The following is a 13,720-nucleotide window of genomic DNA, read 5'->3' as shown; positions in this document are numbered from 1 at the left end:
TTGTGGGTTTTGTGGGTTTTTTTCTGTTTTGGGGGGTTTTTTTGTTTGTTTGTTTTTTGGGTTTTTTTGTAACAGAAATTTCTGATAAATTCATCTGTCATTAGGATTTTATCAGCCCGCCTGATTTTATTTCTGAAAATAATAGCAGTTCTGTAACTTCAGCAAATTAGATCTTATAATTAGATTTCAATGTAATTGCTAGAAGAATAATTAAGAAGTTATTCTGGGACAACTGCTGGAAATCAATGAAGTATAGAGATGTCACTATATTTTCCATACATAACTGGTTAACACTTTGAAGTTTAAATTAAAATGTGTGTAAAACCACTTTGATCTCAACTGAGAAAAATAATAAAAGATACAGCACACGGGGGATCAACATTACATAAATTTATTGGATTGTTGTAATTGTCAAGGTAATAAAATTTCATTGAACTTTTACCCAAGTGGTCTTTCTGCAGCTCAGACTAAATAGAGGAAATAATGATTTTCTTGAGAGGGATGAGTGGGAGGTGGGAAGAAAGATATTTGACTTTGTATATATTTAGCATAATCTAAAAAACAGCCATGGTGATTTATATCAACTGATGAGGTAAAAAAAAAACGAATTCTTACAGTATGGCAATTATGAAACTAAATTTCGGTATCCCTGTTGATGTTGATTCATTGACTCAGCAGCCTGTGGCACAGAAGAAACCCCTGGCTCTGATAAATTCAATTAGGAATGGAAAAATGTTTTATATGAAAGATACCAAGTGGCTACTGCTGGAAAATGTACCCAAACCTGTGTTTAGAAGGACAAAGATTGGGAAAGGTGAATGTTCTACATGTGCAGTAAAAGTAGCTGTGACTGTTGTGGGCATTCCTAGAAGAACTTAATGCGCTGTTGTACTCAGACTTTTTTTGGTTTTACCCCAGGCATTTTTTGATCTAGATATTGGCTGATGGAGTAGTAAAATCATAGAATGAATCATAGAATGATTCATAGAATGGTTTGTGTTGGAAGGGACCTGAAAACCCTTATTGTTCCAACCCCCTGCCATGGGCAGGGATGCCTTCCACTAGACCAGCTTGCTCCAAGCCCCCTCCAACCTGTCCTTGAAACCAACCTGACCTTGAAAACCTGGCCCACTACAGTGGAGAATATCAATCCCAGCCACTTCCAAAGCAATGAGGATTTTTCTGCTATGCAATTGTGAATGTTACCCAAATCTGAATTAGTTTGCCCCTACGTGAAACGTAGCTGTGTTCCCATGTGCACCTTGGCTGTCCCTAAAATAATTTATTTATTTATTAATTTTAGATGAGAGGTAAATAGAGAAGCTTCAGACAAGACCTGCTGCAATACGTGGGGACATCTGGCTTTCCTGAGAACGTGCTGTGGAATAAGATGCAGATGGGTTCCACACCTCTTACAGATCTGTTCTTTATCAGACAAATTGTTTCAGTTTTTTTCCCTATACAATGGGAATAGACACAAAACACAGACATAAAAGGAGTAAATGAATGCTTATAAATCTTCTCTTTATCGATGAGGAAATTTGGGAGCTATAGGCTAATGTTTGTTTTCTGTGTCTGATGAGCTGAGAATATTGTTTCCTAGCCAAGAAAGGAGCTCTGCTAGACAAAAGAAAAACAGAAACTTCACAGTTTTTCACAATCCCTTAATTCATAAACATCTGTGGCCACAAATCACACAGTGGCTCACCATAACAATAAGAGCTCCTTTCTTTAGATATCAGAGGCTATAAAATATGAAGTTTGCAAGAAAATAGATAATTTATCCTCCTTTGTTTGATTAGATTGGAGATAACACAAAGCCCTTCCTCTTGAAAGAGCTCAGTTGGACTAGAATTTTTTGCTTCTTTCTTCTACCAAACCAAAAGGAGAAGGGAGAAGTTGGTGTGTTACAGGAGCCATCCGGTGCCTGCAAAGGAGGTTGCAGAAAATAGAAATTCTGGATTAAATCTACATGTTACTGAAAAGATATGTGCTCAGATCTCTGTGAAACTACAAGGAAATTAATCCATGATCTCTATCATGTTCTCCACAGAAAAATGTTTCTCACATTTATATTTGTCAAATAATTCAACCCTTCCTGTCTGTGCATAGTAAAGGGCAATCCCTACCAGCACTTGATGGTGCAACATCCCATTTCCAGCTTTCAGATTCCAAGATTAACTGGTCTGAATCGTGTTGTCTAAACTGGATTATGATCATGCTTCTTTTTGCCCTTTGTCTTTTGACATCAGGGTTCTTTGACTGGGTGAATGCAGATCACTATAGCCCCCCCAAAAAATCACCCTTTGACTAATAATGAGCATCCCAGGTCTCTATTATTGGTGTCAAATATGAGCATTCCAAGTCTCTAGTATTGGTGTCAAATGTTGGGGAAATAAGCAATTGTACTTGAAAAAAAAATAAATTATTGTTTGATGAATGAAGTGGCGCAAAGATATACAGTGACCATCAAGAAGGAGATGGGAATTCCCTTTGTCTTTCCCTCCCTTCCATTTGAGTGAGGAGAAGAAACATAAATTCCACTCAAGCACAAGAGAGCAGTGCAGTCAGCAGCTCCACTCTGGAACAGAGATATTTATGATACAGAGATCAGTGGACAGAGAAGTGCAAGAAGACCAAAATTCACACAGAAGTCTGAGAAACATGCCCTAATCCTTATTTTACTCTAAAATATGACAAATAGGAGAGGAAAAAGTGACAGAATATGCTTGTGAACGTTATGCAGAAGGCAGACAGTGGTAGTTTATTTTTCTTACTTCACCATATGTGACAGGAAAATTTTCAGAAGACTGAAAGCTATAAAATTTAGAACTGATCAAGTACATTTTTTACTCAATGCATATTTGCGCTGTGAATTTCATTGTATGAGGTACTGACAATGTAATCTGCTTATCAAGACTTAAGAAAAATATGGCATAGTCTTACCCCATATATATAGATAATTTTATAGCAACACATGTAAACAGAGTACAAATGTTTTACTGTCAGAGATATAAAGACTGAAGCTGAATTCATACAATTATCATAAAATCACAGTATGGTTTGAGTTGGAAGGGACCCTAAAGATCATTCCTACCCCCCTGCTCTGGAGAGGGATACCTTGCCTTATCCCAGATTGCTCCAAGACCCATCCAGCCTGACCTTGGACATTTTGCAGAAAATGTTAGTGATTCTTGTACTTCCAGAGACTACCTCTTTGTACAGTTTGTAAAATCTACATTCTAAGTTCTTTGTAAATAGAACTGAAAAATAGCTGAAAATCCCACAGTTTTGGGGAATACCACAACAAAAGCAAATTTAGGCTAGACAACACCATGAACCCAATAAAAATAATATTTACTTCACCTTTACAAGGGAAAGCACTCACGATGAAGACAGCACAAAATAGAAGGACAGAAGGAAGTTTCTCCAAGACAGATGTCATTTTTTTCTTGGTTGGATTTTCATTACTCCTTCAGAGTCCTGTGCTTAAGGATAAATATTTGTCAGTATAACAGATACAAAGAGTCCATTTTAGATCATTCAACATTCTCCTAAATTAACATTACCACTTTTCTATAGGTTTTCCTACCTTTGGATAAGATAGCTCTGCTGTGTACACAAACCTCTAAAGTAACCCCAACACCTAACAGTAATGGCAATAAATATTCATAATTTGACAAAAAATGTTCAGGACTTTTTAAATTGTTCAGAAAATCCCCTATCTCAAGTGATACCTGTTTGTTCAGAACTGGGTTTTGATACTTTTAATACACATCTCTAGGTGTTTAACAATATTCTTAATCTAAACGATGCAAGGAGATACAACTAAGGTTTAAGGACATTTATTTAGGGAAGAAAAACATTAAATATCGTCTTAAATTGCATGTACATTTAGCATGTTAAAATTCATCTGTCTGGTGAAGTGCGTTACTCTTGTTACTAGGTTTGATCTACCTTAAGGACATGGATCCTTCTAATAGATTCAGAATGGGAGAGCTGATACTAAAAAAAGTGTATTTTTGCTGGTGAAGTCTAACTTGTCTAATTTAGAACCATGGATAAAGTCTAAGAAAGTTTCTAGGCTGTCTCCGCAGGCAATGCAGAGAAGGAGGAACACTTCCAGATGGCAGCGTGTTCCAGTCTCAGGCAAGGTGTCGGTCTCTCCTCACTGCCTGCAAGGAGAGCTCGAAGGTAGGGTTTAACGTGGGTGTTTTCTCTGTTGAGCATCATTTTTAAACAAGTTTCTATGTGCTCCTTTTTAGAGTTAAGGAGAGAGAGTCGTGAAATTACCAAATTGTAGGTGCAATTTATCTTGTCTCACATGAGATGCCTGCATTTGGTCTGAGGAGTTTTTTCTCCTGTAGACTGCATTGATGTCTTGTGCTGTCCTGTTGAGCTTCCAGTCTTGGCCTCGAGGATGTGGATTCATGGAATCATAGAATGGTTTGGGCTGGAAGGGACTGAGAAGGTCATCTCATTTCACCTCCTTGCTGTGAACAGGGACACCTTACACTAGACCAGGTTGCTTAAAGCCCTGTCCAACCTGGTCTTGAACACTTTTCTTCTCTGGGATGAAAAATCCCAGTTCTCCCAGCCTTTCCTCATATAAGAAGTGTTCCATCCCTCTAATCACCTTCACAGCTCTTTTGTAATAAGTTATGATAGAACCAATAGAGTCCAGGAGACACTTCAGTTCTGCTCTGGGCAGTCACTGCCTGGTCAGCTGGACTGAATTCTGGCCTTGACAGCTTCTGATGGGACAGGAGATATATTTGACTTTCCCGATCCCTGAGACAGGCTCACCAGTCCCTAAATTACCCAAGACATGCCAGCCTTTCTGAACCCATTTCCACCATGTGGTCCTGGGGAAAACCATTTGCAAAATCAGAAGGTTGAAAGCACCATCAGAGTCCCTGCGTGATTTTGATTTCAGGGGCTGCCTGAGAATTTATATAAATAGGCAACCGACCTGATAGCTCAAGGATGGTACTCAGGATTAAAGTCAGAGTTCTTCCTTAGTGTAGACACAATCTGTGCAGAGCACACATAAATTAAAAGTACCAGACAAGACCAGAGAGTTTTGGACAAGTTCAGTTTGGCACTTTACCCTGAACCTCAGGTGATCCACAGGACAAGGTGCCACTCAGGTCAGCCCAAAAGCCACCAAGGAACATCATGGGATCAACTGGGACATCTTTTAATGCTCACTGGAGGGAAAGGGGGTCAGTAAATTGTGGATTCCTGTGCTGCCTGGGACATTACACATTGCTGCCAATAAACACGATGTGGTGTGAAATACAACACGGTGTGAGAATAATAATAACTTAGAGCAGAAAAAAGGCTATAAAAAGAGAGGAGGTGTTGTGGGAGAAATGGCTCAAAAAAAAACTCAAAGTGTTCTTTTTTTTTTTTTGCATGAACTTTTTTTCAGGTAGATGAATGGTGGCCATGTATTTGAGCAAGTAGGTGTTTATGTCTCAAGGAGAAAGCACTTTGTGGAGGTAACAGAGATAATAATCATAAGTAGCCACACTCTGGTACATCACACAGCAAAATATATTATACATAAAAAATAAAATATTATAGTTCTTGAGTATAACCCACCAGTATGAGTTTAAGGTGGAAGATGTATTTTTAAACAGAAATATATATGATCTGTGTTTAAGGGCACAGAATGGTGCTGAAATCCACAGCCTGTGGAAGTTATGAATATTGCTGAATACCATACATTCAATGTCATACATTTTGGTTCCATTTACCTGGTACAGCTTCAATTTTCTTGTTGTTGGTGTCCATTCAGTGCACTGACTTTTGCTGCTTTCTGTTAGGTTAAAATGTAATCTAACATTCTGTGTTTTCTCCTTGTGAATGCTCTCAAAGGTCATGATAAACCATACCCTAAATCCTTTAATGCTAAATGACATGTGTCTATTTATGCCAGGAATAATACCCAGAAAGAATAAAAGAGTACCAGCTTTGTCTATGAAACCTATTCTATATGGATTTTGAGTACCACAAGGATTAGGGCATTTTCAAATTTAGTTTCAAGCAAGTAATCTGTTGAAAAATCAAAATCCTATGACTCCAGAGAAAACCATTCCAATATTTTAACTGCTTTCCTATTGCAGTAGCATAAAACTTGGATATATCTATATTAACTCAGGTTACAGAAATCTCTTGAGGTCATCTGCTCCAATCCACAAGGAAAAGCAGGCTTGGCTGGTTAATATTAGGTCAGGGCCCAAGGCACCTCTATTATAGTCAAAGCAACAATCCTGTTACAAAGCATGTAGGTAATAACCTCTAAAAAATAGCTATAGTGCTTACAGTCCCATATACATCCTGTTGTGTTGTCATTTTGAAATGGGAAATTGTTCTATCAGAAAATCTCAGACCCCTGTTACTCCCTTTGTCTTTTAACTGAATGGATGGTGAAAGTAAAACGAAAGAAGATAGAAAATTAAGAAAATTTAAAAACTGAGAAAAGGACTGATTTGAATGCCTAAATCTTCTTGGGAGTCAATGAAAGTATCTATGATGAAAAATTGTCTTTTCTGGGACATTTATCTTGTTATCTACAGATAGTTTATGTGTTCAGAGGAAGACAAACAGAAAACTCCTGCTACTGCTGCTCAGACTTGCTCAAAAGAAACCATGTGCCCCATGTACAAGAAACTGGAAGGAGCAAATTCCAATTCCCTCTCACATCAGAATTCTTCTATGCTATTAGTAAAGGCAGATCAGTGATTCTATTTCATCTCTGTAATTTTAGAAATGCTGCAATCCTAATAACTGGTACACAGTTGCAACAGAAGCAGAATCTGCAGTTGTTGCTTAAACATGGCACAGATTTCTGCAAGACAAAAAACAGTAACTTCCACTTCTGTGCCCAGGAGAACACACAAAATGAGAGAAAGAGTTGGATGGAAAAGTCAGTTGTAAGAATGATGATTTTTCCTGTAAGCATCACATGTTCCAGGCACTCAATTAAGCCATTAGCTGGGAAATGTGGAACAACTGTAATTACTCTTGCTAAAGGCTTTGATTCTCTTTGCAGGCTTTGGTGCCGTGAGGTCCCTGCACTGATGATTGTGTTTAGCCTGATTAGAGGAAAAATGCAGGCAGAAATTTAACATCAGGAATAATAATATTTATTTTCCTATCTACCTAAGCAAACAAAAATGTAAAACGCTCCAAGGAAAAAGTTCCTAATAGCAATAAACTCCTAAAAATATAATAAAAATATGCTATGATTCTTTAAAAATTCAAATCTATAATATAAATACTCTTAAATATGTTTGTATAATATATTATATATAATTATATCACACATCCATTTAGAATACAACAATGTTACATAATGTGTATGTATACTTATATGCAGTACATAGACTTTTTATATATAATATATACATAATTATAAAGCATCTAAAATATATACAAGTATCTATAAATGACCAAGGAAAATCCTATGTTCTTAACCCCCTTCTATAATATTTCAGAAACTGAACTATCATGTGAGACAGATATTTGATCTAGTTCTGATTAATTGTGGCTAAGTTTCTGAATAAAACTACTTCATGCACTCAAAGTAGGAATGTCTTGTTTATTTATTCACCTTAAATAGTGAGGTGACTGCAATGCCTCAGAAACCAGGATTTTCTGGAGCCTCTCTGGGCACCCTCTACCCTCCCAGTTTATTCTCCAGGATGTTCCAAACTACCAGAGGAAAATTGTTTTCCAGCTGCTGACTTCCTCCTGCAGTGACCAAGGAGGGATCATAGTCCCTGCTGCAGAACAGTGCACTGAGACTGCTTTGCTTAGAAATTCACTAAAACAGGGACAAAAATAATTGGAAACTTTTCAAATTGTTCAAGTTACCTGTTTGAAGTGACACTTCCTGATAATGAGGTAGACTTATGCATCAGGATGTGCTTGAGCTCCTTATTTTTCTATTTGGGTTCTCCTCCACTTTTCCAGCACCATGGAGGGACCATAAAAACACAGAATTAAGAGAATGATTCTTTTACATGGGAAATTTTTAATTCAAGAAATTGCCCATTCTGATTTATCAATCAGGAGAGGAAGAACTGAGGGAAGGGAAAGGAATTACTTACTGGCTGTAATTATTGCATTTTCAGTCAATGCACAACCCTTGATACTGAGAGCACTCCCTCTTAGAAGTATTCACTAAAAAAAAAAAAAGTGTGGTGGTTTTGAAAACTGTCTTTAAAGTAATATTTCCTGCAGGTAAAATTCTGAGCACTGAAGACATTTTGAGGTGAACTGGGAAGGGAAAACAAAAATATTTAAGTAAGTGGTCAAATGGGTACTGAGTATAAAACATATCCAAGCAGAAACCTCTAAACATTTTGACAGAAGACAGACCAGGTACCAGTTTGCTAAAGTTTATCCTAGCTCTGCAAGTTTCAAGCAGTAAATAAAGGGTATTTCTTCTATCATCCAAGGATATTCTCATCCAGGTATTGCTGTCATCTGCAGCAAGACAGATTGCCCATGATTTCTACAAGATTTTTATCACTCTGTGCATGTGAGTGTTTGGGACTTGGAATAAATTTTGCAGTTCTGTCCAGAACTGAAAGTTCTACTAGAAAAAGAATAGATGGAATTATGACACTTGCAAACATATTTGAGGAAGTCAGAGGAAAAGATGCAGACCTTTTATGTGCCACAAAAGCAACAGAATTAGTTACTCCCTCAGAGCAGAAATAATTTCAAAGTCAAATAAAATTAAGCCCTAAAGTCAAATGTTCAGTAGGTGTCTGACCAATGTCTTCATGAGAATTCCCATCTTTTCAGGGCTGTTGGATGCAGTACCCTTTGAAGAAGAAACATGCAAGGATGTTTGAGATTGATCTATTACCTTAGGAAGCAGAAATAGGGTATGGATATGTCTCCTATGTCATCTTTCCCTACTCAAACAGAACCTTGATAATTTGCTTTGGCACAACGTGGAGCTTCTGGAGTGGGTTGCATTAATCACAGTTTTGAATTATTTGGCAATATCCATAAAATATTATAAATAATAGCTGAACAACTGGGCCTTGATTTATTGCCTGAAATCCAGACAAAGTGACTTGTTCTCTGCTAAAATCCAGGCTGTTATTGCCTTATAAAATGGGGCTCCTATCTCTCCTCTGTAATTTACTGACTGCCTAAAAATGAATAATAGAATAGCAGCAACCTGTGACTGTCATCTCTGGGCCCAGCTCTGCAGCCCTTGTGCTGGCAGAGCTGCCATGGGGGCCATGATGAAGTGCCACAGGAGAAGACTCCAGGACTGATAAAATGAGATTTATTTCTATATGACCAGTTTAAAATACATATGTTTGACAGTGCCAAGGCTATTATTTTCCCTTCTAAAGGAATATCATTGTTTGTGTAGGGCTTAAATCCAGGGCACTGTGTTTATGATATGCACCCCTCCCCCTTGGTCACAGGAGTCAGCTGCAAGGAGACAGAGAGAGAAGAGAGCAAAGGCATTTCTAGGGTGTATCCTGGGCAGTCAACTTTTATTTCTTGTGTGATCAGCTCAGAGAAACGTTCCCCTCCCTGCAGAACCCCTGATCAAACTGCTGCAGAATGGAAAGAGGTAGCTCTGATTCTTGATCAAAGGGAAAGGGTAGATGCAGTAGTTATCTGCTGGGTCTGTCAGTCCATCTTTGACCATTTCTTCTGTTGGTTGGTTGAAAATGGAGCATGTTTCCTAAGATGGGAACCAATATTAGAATTCCAAATCAGCTTGGTGTGAACCAGTACCAGAAAGAAAGGATGTGATTCGACAAGACAAGAACAAAACAGCACAGTTGAGTTGGGACTTAGCTCTGACCTTGCCTAAATCACCAAAGGGTGAAGGCTTTGGTCTCATTTGATCATCTGGATCCCTTGGAGCAGATGAACACTGATTCAGCCAGGAACTGAATCAACCTTCCCACTTAAGTCACCTGTTGTAGGAAGGAACAGCACTGGCCTTTAAGATGGATAGGTATTTCCTGGATGTAGCTTGTTAAAGCAGATGTTGGGTTCTGTCTGCTCCCAAGCTGATGGTGACAGAGTGAATAATTTCCATTGTTTTGGAATTTAGGAGATATAAGTAGAGAAGTGAAACTCTGGGCAGCAGTTTGTCAGCAAAGGATTGGGGGATTAGAGTGGATCAAGGGCTTAACAGGATTCTGTGTCAGGCTGTCACAAGGAAGAGGGGATGTCAGAGCTGGTCCTTCCGTTCTCCTTAGCACTGGAAAGCTGTCAGGTGAACATCTGCATTCATTTCTGGCCACTGAAATCCAATAAAAATGTAAATCAACTGGAGAAGGGCCAGGAGGCAGCACTGGGAGTGAGCAGAGGTCTACAACACACAGCCTTTAAGGGAACATTGAAAGAGATGGAATTGAAATCAGGAGAATCAAGAGAAAAGATGTGATAGCAAAACTTTAGTCAGACCCAAATGAAATCTTGCAGGTTTTGAGGACAGAAAAGTACCAGGGAATGCTGTCTATAAGGTGAATCTTGATCACTGGTGATTTTGATAAATTGAGCATCTACATAAAAGTTGGTTATGAGATCATTTGAGAGGTGTAACAGTTCAGTGATGCCTTTGGAGAATTATCTTCTCTGGGAAGTGAAGCTGAGTTTTCTTTATGCTGTGTTGCCTAAGTTTTTATTAATCCACTCAATTAATGATGTGTTTATTACTAGAAGTTCATTTATTACTTTTAAACCCTTTCCCTTCAGCCTGTTTTTCTGTTTCGTTGTGCACAGGAACGTCTGCACTAATGTTTAAACTACTTGTGTTTGTTTTTCAGATCACCTTCTAACAAAAAAGATTGTCAGAAGCCACAGTCCACAGGCTGAACAACATGGCTGGACTACAGGACACCTTGAACAGTCTTTTAGACCTGTCCTTCTGCAAGGTCAGATTCAGAAAAAAAACACAAGAGCCTCTTTCCATCAGTGCTATCAAACACATTCTTAACTTCACCACGTGCTAAAGGACTCCACTCAACAGGAGACTAAAACCTCAGTGATTGGGTGGTGAATCAGGTTTCACATTTAATCTATATGTATAAAAAAGGTGAATGCAAAATTCCCGTCTCATGCCCGAAAAATGGCTATTTCTGGACTTTTATTGCATTTTTAATCCCTCTAAATATTTCATCTTTATAGATTGTATTATTTATATATTACGATCCCTGTCATCCCCTCAAGCTGTGCCAGGACACCACTTCTCCCTGTACAAAATAAATTGCTTATAAAATTTTTCTTCAGGGGAACTCAGACACAAATAGCAACGTTCACTCCTTCTAAGTCACAGATAACAGGCTGATAAATTGTTTTTTTCTTAGCACCTGCATTGAATTTCTTGCCCTGAAGGATCCACATTCCTCTGCATACTAAGGTGGCTTGTTATAAAATGGGGACTGCTTTAGGAGAGAGCTGTCTCACCTTACTTTGGACAAATAATTCTGATGTGCCTAGCCTAAATTAGTTACCTAGGTTTCCCAAATACTCAGAGGAGAAAGAAAAGCATTTCCAGCAGGTGTTTTAGCACAGCTGATCTAAGCTATCCTCTGGAGATGCCTGACAGAGAGGCAACCAACTTAGACATCTTACTTTATTTCCTAAAGTGTGCTGGGAATGCACCCAAAGCTTAAAGAGAGATTGTTCCTTGGTTTTGTCAGATGGTTGGGCATGTGGGAGTTAGTAGTTATATTAAGGTTTCACAGCAAGCAGCTCCCAGACTACTGATTTTAATGGAACAATATGAATTTATCACCTAAGGAATCCAGCTCCATCAGCTTTCCTGTTCCATGTCTGACTCTTGCTAGATCTTGTGCATCAGCTCAGGCATCTACTCCCTGAAGAAATAATTTTTTTTCAAATTCAGATCTCCACAAATCAGGTAATACCAAAAATAAGGCTAGAAAAGTATCCTAATTCTGCTCTTTCAGTCTTTCTGACCAATTTACTTCCACAATTAACAAATTTGGCCAGATGTGTTTGACAGGGAGGCCAAAATGATAGACATTCAAAATTCACAGGAAAAGGTGGCAAGAGAGAAAAGAGACCCTATCAGTGCCCCGTTCAGAGAAAGATGTAATGTGTTTTCACTCTTAATTAGAGAATCCATGCAGGGAAGGGGCTTTGTAAAAATCCCAAAGATCAAAAAAAGATATAATCAACCCTTATGTTTTATTATATAACCAAGAATTTAGGATCCAAATGAAGTAGAAAATAAGCTTCAACAGCTTCCCTGCTCTAGGCATAGCCTGTTTGTGCATGTTTTCCATGTTTGTCTATGCTTTCCAAGTTTGTCTGTGTTTTCCATGTTTGTCCCTTTCTAGGAATAACAGTGATTTATCTTGGAGTGAGCCTGGCATTCTGCAGAGAGGTACAAGTTCAGATTTCAGCAGGCTTAGAGACATGAAAATTGCCTCTCTTCGAAAAACATTTTTCAGGAATTTGGATGTTGGGCCATGTTAAACCATGGGCAGGTTAAAGCTGAGCATCAGTGTAGAGAGACTGAGGACCAGACAGGGAGGCCATATGATGAGAGACTTAAAAAAAAAATTCTGCTGTTGTCATTGAAGCATTATATTGCCTGTGAGTGTGCAAAACATGCAAAATTTAGGAGACTAATTGCCAGACTGGATGGTTGGATGCTTCTATCTCGTGTGGCCTCTGAGATCCCACAGTTATGCTTCTTCATTAAGTCATTTTAGCCCCTCAGTGTTAGTTGTTAATTTTACCCATCTTCTGTAAAACTCCACCTCAGCAGGAGTCCAGCACAGCATTTTCTTCTTGTGCTTTTTGCTCATACTGCATCAAGTACAAAGTCCTGGGCAAATTCCTTAACCACGAGATTCACTAAGTACTGAAATGGATGCCTTTGGCATCTGAGCTTGAATAATTCCTAGGATGGCTTCTTTGGGCTGCTGACTTTTGGAAAGTTTTAAATAGTGTAGAAACTGTTAAAAGATTATTCTCTTTCAGTTGTTTTCTTTCAGGCACCTAGAAAATGAAAATTGCTCACTTTCAATCAAGGTCACTGGTGCTTCCAGTTTAAACATCTACTCTCTTCCCTGCACCCCAAATAACATCAATTCCTTTATAATGGAGAAACTCTATAACCCTACTTATATAGAAAAAATTTATGAGTAGCTGAGGTGGTCAGTGGCTCTTTAGCAGAGTCAGTAGGTCCTGTTTGGAAGGCAAAAGAGAGGCCTGAGATGTCCCAAAGACAGTGAGAATGGTCCTGCTAGATGGAAAGTTGAATGTGAGTCAGCAGCACTCTGGCAGCCAGAAGGGACAACCCTGTCCTGGGGCCATCAGCCACAACATCACCAGCTGGGCAAGGGAGGGCATTGTTCTGCTCTGCTCTGCTCTACTCTGCCCTGCTCTGCACTGGGGTGGCCTCACCTTGAATATTGTGTGAGGTTTTGAGCACTCCAATGTAAAAAAGATATATAACTCTTAGAGAGCATCCAAAGGAGGGCAAAGAAGATGGTGGAGGGTCTGGAGGTGAAGCCACATGAGGAATGGCTGAGGACATTTGGTCTGTTCTGCCTGGAGGAGACTGAGGGGAGACCTCATTGCAGCTACAGTTTCCTCCTGAGGGGAAGAGGGGCAGGCACTGATCTCTGCTCTGTGGTGACAGTGACAGGACTCTAGGGAAGGTTTAGGTTGGATATTACAAAAA

The sequence above is a fragment of the Haemorhous mexicanus genome, chromosome 1 (assembly GCF_027477595.1).
Source record: "Haemorhous mexicanus isolate bHaeMex1 chromosome 1, bHaeMex1.pri, whole genome shotgun sequence".
Lineage (NCBI taxonomy): Eukaryota > Metazoa > Chordata > Aves > Passeriformes > Fringillidae > Haemorhous > Haemorhous mexicanus.
Note: the sequence above shows the minus strand (reverse complement) of the source record.